General features: G+C 44.1%; 1 long non-coding RNA gene across 1 annotated transcript; it reads right to left on the bottom strand.

Annotated features, from left to right (window-relative positions):
• Positions 1-4,541: 4,541 nt before the first annotated feature.
• LOC138224222 (uncharacterized) lies at positions 4,542-11,906 on the bottom strand. The gene is made up of 2 exons (XR_011182592.1): positions 9,350-11,906; positions 4,542-5,716 (listed from the first exon to the last, which is right to left on the bottom strand). It is a non-coding gene; the product is annotated as an uncharacterized lncRNA (long non-coding RNA).
• Positions 11,907-12,190: the final 284 nt, after the last annotated feature.

A 12,190-nucleotide genomic window follows, 5' to 3' on the forward strand; every position in this document is an offset into this window, starting at 1 on the left:
TGAACCACTGTTACTACACACAGACAGACTACTCAAAAATCATGTGGCTTTTTAAGGTCATTTAGTCTGCCTAAAGTATGTTAGATTTGTCACAGCAAAGAGTTTGAATACTTACAGAATGCAGCAGCTAGAATTGTTACTCGGAGCAACAGGTATGACCACATAACCCCCATACTTATCTCTCTTCATTGGCTTCCTATCATGTACGGGGCGGACTTCAAACTCCTTCTACTTACTTACAAGGCTCTCAGAGGTCAGGCACCTGTCCTGCCTCGCAGGGATACTGCAGAGGAGAAATACCGTACACAGCATGGTTTCAGAGGCCTGTCCGTCATGGGCTGGGCACCATGTGAGTTGAATGCTGCATCAGTGCCATGGAACCAAGAGGGGCATCGTGGATACAGCTATCGTTTAGGAGGATTCTGCTGGTCTGCAGAGACCTGCATGGGGTACTGACATACAGACGACGTGATGGATGGATGGATTGATTAAAACCCGCATTCATTTCTTTCTTTTTTTTTAATGATATAATGTTAGCATGCCCAAGGGGGTTGGGCAGCCAGTTGACCTTGGACCCCTAGAGGATTTTATTCTCCTTACTGAGGAGCCTTTGGTTCCTTTCCTCCATTGTCTTCAGTTCTGTATTCACAAAATGTATATTTACTTGCACTGTTAAGCACCTTGGGGCAACCTTGTTGTGAAAGGCGCTATATGAAAATAAATTGAATTGAATGACAGAGTCACGGCTTTTCCAGTTTCCTCTCCTATTATCTTCTTTATCTGCACTCTAAAACACAGTGAAACCTTGAACCTTTCAACTGGACCACTGCCGTTCTACATCACAATGACTTTAACTAGGACGGAGACTTGAATGGGATGAAAAAGGAAAAGGCATTATTTGCAGGAAGAAATTAAACTGTTACACCTGATCACTTGCTAAACAAAGTGATTCACTGGAGTGGAGGCGGTGAAAGCTTTGTGAATCAACTTACAAAAGGATACATGTAAGAAACGTAGCTCCCATATTAAACCCTTGAAAAATCTCTGAGTGTTATGTGCAGGTGAAAGTATTGTTCAATTATTGTAATAAAGCTCACTCAACTAAGACCCATGTTGGAAAAGTACCAGAGTATTCTCCCCTTAGAGGAAATACTAACAAGTAGGATGTTAAAATGAAAAGCATAAAAAACTGAATGATCTTCAGTAGTTAAGTGATTATTGAGCTCTGGGTCACAGTGCTCCTGAAAAAAAAAATCAAATTTCAGCAGAGACACCCACGGACAGCAGGTGAGCACCAAGCTGTGCCAGTGTCTAAGTGTATGAATCACAGTTTCAAGGAGCTTTTTTCAGTTTCGTTCCACTGATCGGCCAACACGGGGGGCACTTCAGTCTTACTCGCCCTACTGCATTAAGAAACTGTACAACATTCTCCAATAACCTCACCTAACGAAAAGCAATTTGCGTAGCTGGGAAAGACTGGACTCCCCCACTGGGGATTTTTGTTTTTCATCCCGATGGGGATGTGCACTATATAGAACGTTGCTGGACCCATGTGCAATTGGTGTCATTTCTAATCTAGAGGTCGAAGCTGTGAAACTTTCTAAGAGATGGAAGATCTCTTGCGAGACACCGATTCACAGAAGGGGCTAATGAGATCTTTGCTTGAAGTCTCATTATGCTGCACTATTTCATTTGTCAGTGGGCACGACTCACAGGCATCTAAAATCATTTCAGTGAGGGACTAAACAGGCCTCTCGCAAAGACTCGGGAACGGACACAGACCTTATCATCTCTGCTCCTCGGGAAGCGTACAGAGATCACATTAGATGTGTTGCTCAAGCTCTTTATTGTCACGTACAGTAAACCCAGCAGTGTGGTCAGTGCGGGATGTGTTCTGTCCCGACGGCAAGGTCGGCAGCCAGAGGAGACCTGAAACACAAGACGGAGAGGTAAGACACTGATTCCGACAGAGAGAGCTTTCACACCGGATTACCGACAAGAGGAGCAATAAGAGAAGAGTTGTAAAGACACGCCGAAGAGAATATTCTCATCTAAGAGGAAATACTAACAAGTAGGAAGTTAAAATGAAAAGCATTAAAAACTGAATGATCTTCAGTAGCGAAACGATTACCGAGCTCTGGGTCACGGTGCTCTTGAAAAAAAAATCAAATTTGAGCAGAGACGCCCACGGACAGCAGGTGAGTGAATGAGTTGTTTATTTTGTTTCCTGTGAATTATGTAGAATTCACAACGTTTTCCATTTGTACAGGGAAACCATTGCAAGCAGATTCACTTCTTCTGCACTAGAATGAATGATTTCCATCTTCACTCTAGGGTACTGTGCTTTGTAGCACTGTATTGTATTCAGCATATATGTCTGTTATGTATACATTTTCTTTCTCACTTTGTCTCTCTGTCCATTTGTATCAGTTTTTTGGAGAGCACCATCACACCAGCATCACAACATTTATTCTACTGCCTTATTAAGCAAATGTCTCTACTAAATTCTTTTTATATAGAAAACATATTTTTGGACATGATATACACAAATGGCTAATTATACCTTCTGATAATATTTCCATCTTAGAAATGAAGCATTTCTCTCCTGCAGTTTGAGGTTGTTAAATAGAAAACTGGATCACCCCAGGGCTGAATCTTCTCCCTCTCTTACACACGTTGTTCATGAACGATTACAAGAGCAAACACATAGACTGACTTCTCACAAAGTGTGTCGATGACACAGTCCCGGTCAGCTTACTAAAGGACCCAGAAAATCACCACGGGCCATTCTGAACAGTTTCTCGGAATGGTCTGTTGACTTCTCTTTGATGTTTCACGTTACAAGAGCAAAACAATACTCACTGATTTGAGGATAATTGCGCCATCCCTCCAGCCTACTGAAATGAACCGTCAGACTGCAGAAGCTGTCAGTGACTACAGGTCCTTGGGACTGGTCAGAGAAACCTGAGATGAGACAAACGTTGTGAGACCATTTATAAGCTTGTGACGTCAAATTAAACAGAAGTCAGACATTTTCAAAGGGGGCAACACCGCGGCACAGTGCTTAGCATCGCTGCCTCATAGCACCGGGGCCCTGGAGTTGATTCCAGGGGTCCTGTCTGTGTGGAGTCTGCATGTTTGTTCACGCTGCAGGGGACACCTCTCCCCCACAGGGCACACAGACACAAACTCACACCACAGCCCATTTTCCCACAACACAGTATCAGTCTGTGTTCAGTGCTGGGGAGGTGCCTTGTCCTTGCAGAACAAAAACAAGGTGATCAGGACTGACGGCAAGACTCAGGTATACAAGTACCCAGTAAATCCAGGGCTCAAATGGGGGAACTGTTTCACGAGCTACACAATATCCTCACACACGATGACAGAGCCTTGGAAAGCCGTGTGGAGAGTGAGGTGCTCGTACCCAGCCGGAGTTAAAAGACCACGCATTGAGCAGAGCAACTGAGCAAGAGCACACTATCGATCTATCCAACCCAGAAAAGCACACATCTCTGTGATACAGAGTGCAGTGTGAGTTGCAACTAAGTTTTTGTTCAATATTTGTTTTGTCTGAAAGAGTCTATTTTGATTAGATGCATGCAACACTTTTTCTTTCTCATTCTCTGTCTTTCTATGTCTTATTTGGATCACAAAGTTCATAACCCCGCCAGTTGCTTTGGCTCTGAAAGCATCCCTCAGCAGGGACAGCCCTGATCCCCAAACACAGGGCTGCCCTTCCCACTGCCCGTCTGCTCTCTGCCCAGTGGAAGTAGCGTTTCTACCCCGCAGCTGTGTGAGAGAAGATGAGCTGAGAACACTAACCCACCTCTGGAGAGGGAAGAGTCTCGGCCGGAGGGGAGCAGGAGCTGCCGGGCTGCCGCAGACAAGGCGCCGCTGAAATGACAGAGAAATCTTTTAGAATCAAACGTCACCTGGCTCTGTGTTTAAGCTGTAGTACATGATCACATTAGATTATTAAAACATGCAGACTGCCATTTCCATTCTGTACAAACAAAGGGTTTTCCATTGTAGAAAACACCACCGCATATCCAAAGCGGAGTGCACTGGGACTGCAGTCCAGAGAAACCCATCATGTTACAAGAACTGGAGGCCATTTCACACCAAAACTGTAGAACAGGATTCTTTCTGCACACCCAGTACTGGGGGCTGTGTCGGAGGCTCCTCACCGGAAGAGACTTGCATTCCTGTTGGCTCCTCTCGTTCTGTGATGATTTTAGCCGTCGAATCGGGCAGGAGGCAGGCGCTCTTCGGGAGCTCTCGTCCCGTGCTATAACTCGGACCACGCGATGGCACAACCGCTTCCTCCGTACAAACAGAAACTTCAAACAACAAACCCCAACAAGAAATCTGTGCACACTTGGACTCCTGCTGCAGCTGAGCAGTCACGCACACACCTCCTGTTGCTCCCAGAGAGAAACAGGCCCAGGGTCCCAGCGCTGCCACCCGCTGCGCCGCGTCTCTCACCTTTTCACCTCCACATGCAGATCATGATCATAAAAAAAGCCGTCTGTTTCAACAACTTTTACAGCTCCGTTGACACGGCAACCACGTTTTATTGACAAAGTAAAATAAACACAGGAGAAAAGTTTGCAAACAAGACTGGAGCTAAAAGAAACACGAGGACAGTGGGTTTGCTTTATGTGCCGAGTCGATAAACCAGCGCTGCAGACACGTGAATAAAAGAAAACATACACACAAGGGAACACAGAAGAGAGAGATAGAAATACAAGAGACGATAAATACGCTGAAATTGTATTAATATAATTCATTCTAACGTTCAATCAAATCAGCGAAACACGGGGGCAGGGCAGCCCAGTGAACTAGAGACTACATTACCCATAAGCCCTGTTGGCGATAACATTTTGACGTCATCGACTCGCGTCTTTTGTATTTTTTATGAGATCAAAAACTACAAGAAAACATAACGCAGCAATCGTATTGTCAGGGATACATGCAATAATACATGTACAGGTTATGGAAAAAAAGATTAAACAAGGTAAATGCAGATAGGGTCCATCCATGCTTCAACGTTCTTACAACTAGACACAGTACGTCTTTACATCTGTTTGAAACTGTTCAAACATGGTCTCCTGGACACCATTCCGTTAATAATTATGTTGCGCAAGTATAATAATTTTTAAAAATACAAACGATATTTTCATCTTCCTTTCAAGGGGATTAAAATGTAACAAATGTATTCCTTTAAAACTAAATTAGTCTCTTTTTTTATATAAGTTTGTAAAAAAAGTCCTGAATGTTTATAAACCACAGTTATAGTCACAGTTATCGTCTAGATATATATATATCTATAGAGTATTTTTAAAACATTTCTGAGGTACAGAATTTTCAGAGAACCCAAACACCGGAAATAAAAAGATGCCAAAGACCAGCTCTAATCGTGCCATATATTTAAAAAAAAACTAAGAATTTTTTATTCCTTTTTTTCCTCCAAGATAAAAGATAGTCCATTCATTTATGCTTCTTTTTTTTGGCAAAGCCGCATGTCTCCCGCCTCCTGCTGAAATCTCAGCGCCGATTGGACAAAACCTGCTCACAGTCCGGATCCAGTGGAAGGCTGATCCAGTCTGGGCTTTCCTAAGCCGACAATCCGGATCCAGTGGAAGGCTTACCCACTCCGGGTTTCCCTTAGCCGGCAGTCCGGGTCCAGTGGAAGGCTGATCCACTCCGGGTTTCCCTTAGCCGACAGGGAGAGAAGGAATCATGACATTGAATACGGGAACAGTGGAGCTGGCGAGATTCAGGGAGGGTTTTCCGGACACATTTGAGTTGATAGTGGAATACACGTTTTTCTTATTGCGCATCAGAAATTTCTGTTGTAAATGTGAATTAGGTTTCTTATTCTAATACCACACTTCACAAGGATCCCTATCTCATGTCTCTCCAGCGCTGGCTGGGATTACCATTTCAAAGGGAGCAGAAAACACACTGAGGTGCTGGATCATTCAGGCACATTGTGTCATTGAGAGAAGCTGCTGTAGGAAACCGGAGAAACTGTGCAGAGCTGACCTGGAGACGTGGAGGACATGAGCCAGACAGATGTTCTACTTTAACCAGCAGCCATATCACCCTGCAACCAGCAGCCATATCACCCTGCAACTCACAACTGGCAACCCACTGAAGCTAAGCAGTTGTGAGCCTGGTCAGTACCTGGATGAGAGACCTCCTGGGAAAAACTAAGGTTGCTGCTGGAAGAGGCGTTAGGGGGGCCAGCAGGGGGTGCTCACCCTGCGGCTCATGTGGGTCCTAATGCCCCAGTGTAGTGACGGGGACACTATACTGTAAACAGGCACTGTCCTTCGGATGAGACGTAAAACCGAGGTCCTGACTCTCTGTGGTCATTAAAAATCCCAGGGTGTTTCTCGAAAAGAGTAGGGGTGTAACCCCGGCATCCTGGCCAAATTTCCCCACCGGCTGTTATCAATCATGGCCTCCTAACAATCCCCCTCTGTGAATTGGCTTCATTACTCTGCTCTCCTCCCCACTGATAGCTGATGTGTGGTGAGCGTTCTGGCGCACTATGGCTGCCGTCGCATCATCCAGGTGGATGCTGCACATTGGTGGTGGTGGAGGGGAGTCCCCATTACCTGTAAAGCGCTTTGAGTGGAGTGTCCAGAAAAAGCGCTATATAAGTGTAAGCAATTATTATAATTATTATTATTTAACACTGAAAAGCAAACCTTCTTGAATACTGTGTGTAAAAGGCAGAGCTGGGGTGATAAAGGAGAGTCAGAGCGGTGCAGAGAGAGGGCAGGGGAGGTGCAGTCAGTCAAGATGAAGACTAGACAGTGAGAGAGGGACTCTGCAATGGGAGAGAAACTAATGTAGCATTAGTATGAGACCAGTCCCTGCGTCAACAGCACAGGCCAACAGAGGAAGGGAGGAAATCAACAGTTTAGGATTCTATATGTGTATTACAAATGAGAAAGTAATAAAGTCCGGCTGTGCCAGGAGATATTTCACACTGTAACGACCTAAGAAAAGCAGTTCATCAGCCTGACAAAGTTTTATTTATCTCATATTCCTTCTTCTTATATTTTTCCACTTTTTGCACAAATCCAAGTAATTATGATCTTTTCTTGATTTTCTTTTCCTGGAAACTAGTTAAGAGATCAGGAGCTCTTGGGATCCTAAGAGGCGACCACTGCATTTAAACGTGCAAGAGTTTTTAATACCGATATTGCACTAACCGGAAGCCTTTCCAAATCCTACATGAAAACAGCCAGCTTCCCACTTTACAACGCCAGCACGAGTCCGATACAGACGGCTGCATTGGACAGTTTCCCACACATCGGAGACACTCTGTGCAGAATATTAAATAAAGTTCACGATGTACGGAAATACACTGTGTACGTCTTTCCAGACCCTATTCCACTGTTCAGGCCCCAGATGTTCAGCCAGGTCCTTCTCCCAGATCAACTCAACCGCATGACATGCCGATACTCCAGAGTTCCTGTTAATTCAATATAGCTGACAGTCTACATGCGCATACGTTTTAAATACACCTGTGAGCTTGCAAGAACTGCACTGTGAGCTGCAAATCACTTGTTTGATGGCATTTTTTTGTCAAATACACCCTGTGCTGAAAATTAAATTATAGACACTTATGATGAACAGAAAGAGACCCTTTTGTATTTCGATAGAGTTTAAGGGCTACATGTTTATAAGTTTTAAAGATCGCTGTAAGTCTCACCTCAATTCTGACACTATTAGGTGAAGAGTATTTTTACAAAGTAAAGTACAGCTCATACATGTTAGTCTTGAAAGAATCTAGGAGCGTTATTAGGGGACTAAACAATTATACGAATATTTGTGGATGTAATTAATTGTTAAGATCTCTGTTGCAAGATAGCAATATCCCAGTTGTTACAGTATATTGGAATTTATCATTTGTAAATTGGGTTGTTTTGAAAAAATGTGGATGCTGCCCACCCGAAAAGAACTACCAGAACTAACACAAAAACACAACCACACTACTCTGATCTGTGAGCTTTTTGGGCAAGCACACGCTCAAGAAGAAAAGCACAAACACAAACAGACAACTCTCAGACATTGGAGGATACTTTCAATGCATAAATTCTATATATCCTATATAATGTAATCTATAGGAGTCCATAAATCAAAACTATTTCTAGGAACAATGGAATCATTGAAATGAATGAAAACCAGCCTCCAGAATGGATCAGTCTGGAAAACATACTGTGAAAATGTCTACCGACAGATCCCAGACACAGAAGCATTAGACCAGAACAACATATATGAAAACCTGAAAATATTCCAATTGGCTATAAGAGACAACCCAACCCCTTAGACTCCCCAGTCACTGAGCAGGAGCCACTAGACAAACTCCAGGCCCTCAGACCACGAAAGGCCTGTGGCCAAGACACAGTCGACAACACTTGACTCAACTGAAGAACAACACTTTGAAACACAACCAGCTACACATACCTCTGACTGATAATCAGTTCATCTGGGGGTTTTCCTGACAGTGAAGTCACTGAAGGACCAGGCACACGGGGCATTCCATGCCAGTAAAAGGAGGCTCTACAACATCAATCCCCCAATACAATTGGCTCTGAATATTAAAAGTGCAATCAAACCCTTTGCCCTATGCAGCAGGGAAGTGTGGGATCCCTTCACTGAGCAAGATGACACTAAATGGGACAAACAGCCTGTAGATACTCCACGCACAGAGTTCTGTAAAAACATCCTCCCAACTGGAATGCCACAGAATCCTAAACAGACAATACACGCAACACACACTAACTCTGTTAATCATAACATTATGCGATGGTACCATTCATTTTTAACAAATCGTACACAGTATGTCAGGCTCAACAAAACTCTTTCCACGTCACGATCTATGAGCACAGGTGCCCCTCAGGGCTGTGTGAGCTCTCCAGTGCTGTTCACACTTTATACAAATGATTGTACAAGCAGTAGTCAAAGCATCTTCATTTTCACATTCTCAGACAATACAGCTGTCCTGAACAGCATCGCCAGTTAATGCATAGAGGTAGCAGCTTATCTGTATACATGTCAGAAATCCAAAGGTTTGTGCAATGGCATGACAACAATAGCCTAATTCTCAATGTTAAACAAACAAACGAAATAGTCTTTGATCCCAGAGCAGTTGGTGATCACACGCATGTAGTAATCCACAATGAATTTGTCACTCAGGTTGACGGATACGATCAAGTGCGATCAGGTGGGGATTTTGTTTTCCTGGGGGGGGGTTTAGTGGTGCACCTTAACTTGCAAATACATTTTTATTTGATGACAATGTTTTGAGTTGTTTTAAAGAACTTACTGTTTTGATTAGATGTATCAGAGACTGTGACTCTGCTTTTAGCTTCCCATTCCTTCCAAACAAAGGGTCTTCTGTTGTAGAGAACAGCACAGCATATCCAAAGCGAAGCGCAAGGGGGCTGCAGTCCAGAGAAACCTGTAAGTTTACAAAGAATGGAGGCAATTTCACACCTCTGGTTGTGCCAGAGGGTCCTCAGTGGAAGAGATACCGGGGTCCCCAGCACTGCTGTCACCTCTTCTGTACTCCTCCTATGCTAACAACTGTGTATCTACTGCTGACTCTGTGAAATGAATCAAGTCTGCAGATGATCCCACCGGAATAAAAAAAAAATCTGTAGAGGAAGGAGGTCATTGCTATAGTCAGCACCCCAGAAATCCGGACCCACGAGAACATAAGCAGAGCATGCAAACTCCACGCAGACAGCACCCCAGGAAACCGGACCCATGAGAACAGGGGCAGAGCATGCAAACTCCACACAGACAGCACCCCAGGAATTAAATCCAGGGTCTCAGTGCTGGAACCCACTGCGCCGCCGTCTCTCACCTCCACATGCAGGAGACATGCAGGTCTCGACCGGAGACCGGAGACTCCTCACTCCTGCAGTAACACACCCAGCAGGACTCGCTCATGGTCCAGTGAGCCCAGCGGTTTGAGTCTGGTTTCCAGCGCTGATGTGTCCCTGATAGTCCTGTCCCACAGCCTGCGAGTCACCGTTTCTTCCTTTTCTTCCGCATAATGTCCACAAAATACTCCAGCTGGCGCTTTCTAGACTAACGTTTCTGCTTTGCTCGCTGATTAGATTAAAAAAGCCATCTGTTTATCTGCTGGAGGTCAGATCGCAACAACTTCTGCAGCACCGTTTCCCCGGCAACCACGTGTTATTTAACAAAGTAAAATAAACACAGGAGGAAAGTTTGCAAACATGCAGGCAGGATGAGCGCTGCAGACACAGGCTTGTGAAATACACAGAACAGAAAACAGAAAGAAAAATACACACTAGAGTACACATAACACAATCAGGGGGACACAATACTCCTGCCCTTTACACAAACAGGTCGGCGCAGCTGTCATGATGTCTCATTTACAAAGAGTCTGAAGATTTGCTCGTCTCTTCCCAGAGCAGCTTCACTCCGGAGAGCAAGAAACAGCTCCTGCCGAGTCCGTCTTGCAAGAGAGACATAGAAATCCGCGACACGATTAAACGCTGAAATTGTAGAATTAATTCTGATGCTCAATCAAATCTGCGGAATGCGTGGGCAGCGCACGTGTTCTGTAGTGCGCTATAGAGCACTTGAGAGACTACATCTCCCACAAGCCCTGTGGGCGACTTCCTTTTGACGTCATCGATTCGCGTCTTTTTTCTTTTTAATTAGAACAACAATACATGCCATAAAAACAAGAATACATATAACATAGAGTATAGTCGGGGGTACATACGATAATACATGTACATGTTATGCAAAAAGATGAAACAAGTAATCTTGTTTAATAGTAAACAAAAGCAGATAAGGTCCGTACATGTTTCAAATTGTCTGTACGAACGCATTTACATCCGTTTTAAAGTGTTTAAACATGGGTCTCCTCCCACAGCATTTCGTTAGTTATTATATCGTGGAAGTATCATATTTTTTTAAATACAAACGACATTTTCATATTACTTTCAATGGATTTAAATGTTGCATGATGTTACTTCTTTAAAAGTAATGTCAATATTAGTTTCCTTCTTTACATTAGCTTTCAGAGTTGCTGTCACAAAAGTCACAGTTACCATCTGTTTTGATTTTCAATCTCTACACAACGAGGATCTGTAAGGAGGCGCTTCAAGATTCGCCGCCATAGACTCGTGTATCTCTGTCGAAAGTGCAGTTCTTTTTGAACTCTTGTAGCAATAAAAATAGATACGATACAAAACAAGAGTATATATAGCAAATCAATAATGTCATCAGGGGTACATAGATAGTATAAAATTTTTACACTTCTGAAAAAAAAATTTCAACATCTGCACAACAAGTCTTCGACAGCGCTTTGAGACTCACCGCAATAGACTCGTGTATCTCTGTCGCCACCCAGTGGCCATTTCTCGGAAGTGTCACCGCCGGGCGTAATTCAGTACAGTCCCGGAATGGAAATTCTGATTGGACGAGAGCCGTATAATTCCCGCCTCCTTCCAAATTCGGCGCTGATTGGTTATGAGCCGAGTCACTCAAGGTGAGGGCGGTATTTCCGTTTAAGGACACGGAAGTCCACGGTGATTGGCTAGGAGCGGTGTCACTCACCCAAACTAAAAGGAAGTCCCGCCTTTTTCCAGCCATTGGCGGTGATTGGACACACCGCGCGTCACTCTTATGACGTCACTTAACCACGACGGATCCGGATCTGATGCGTGATTAGCGCGACAGCCGGTCCGTCGCTGAGATCGGTGTGGAGCCGCGGCCCAGGATGCTATGGTTCCGCTCTCTGTTCGTCAAGCACTGCGGACTCCCGGAAAACCGTATTGCAGGGCCGAGAGTTATTGAACTCCAGACGTCGCCGGAGAGTTACTTTACTGGCGAGTCGCCTCGCGTTGTGGATTAATTCGACCTTATTGTGTTTTCTCTTCTTTAACATTTATATTGCAATAGTAAAAATGCTATTCAATGCACACAAGAGTACATTACAGATCACCGGGGTACATTATACAGGCAAATACAGACTAGGTAAGCACAGCTTTCATGTTGGGACATTTAGAAATAGTTTGGAGACGTGCCCTCATGTGTTTCAGATGTGACTTCTTTCCATTTGGAAGCGCCTTACTTCTACCAAGAAAAGAAAAGGCTTCGATAACGAGATCGTCATGAAGAA

Source organism: Lepisosteus oculatus, chromosome 19, assembly GCF_040954835.1.
Source record: "Lepisosteus oculatus isolate fLepOcu1 chromosome 19, fLepOcu1.hap2, whole genome shotgun sequence".
Lineage (NCBI taxonomy): Eukaryota > Metazoa > Chordata > Actinopteri > Semionotiformes > Lepisosteidae > Lepisosteus > Lepisosteus oculatus.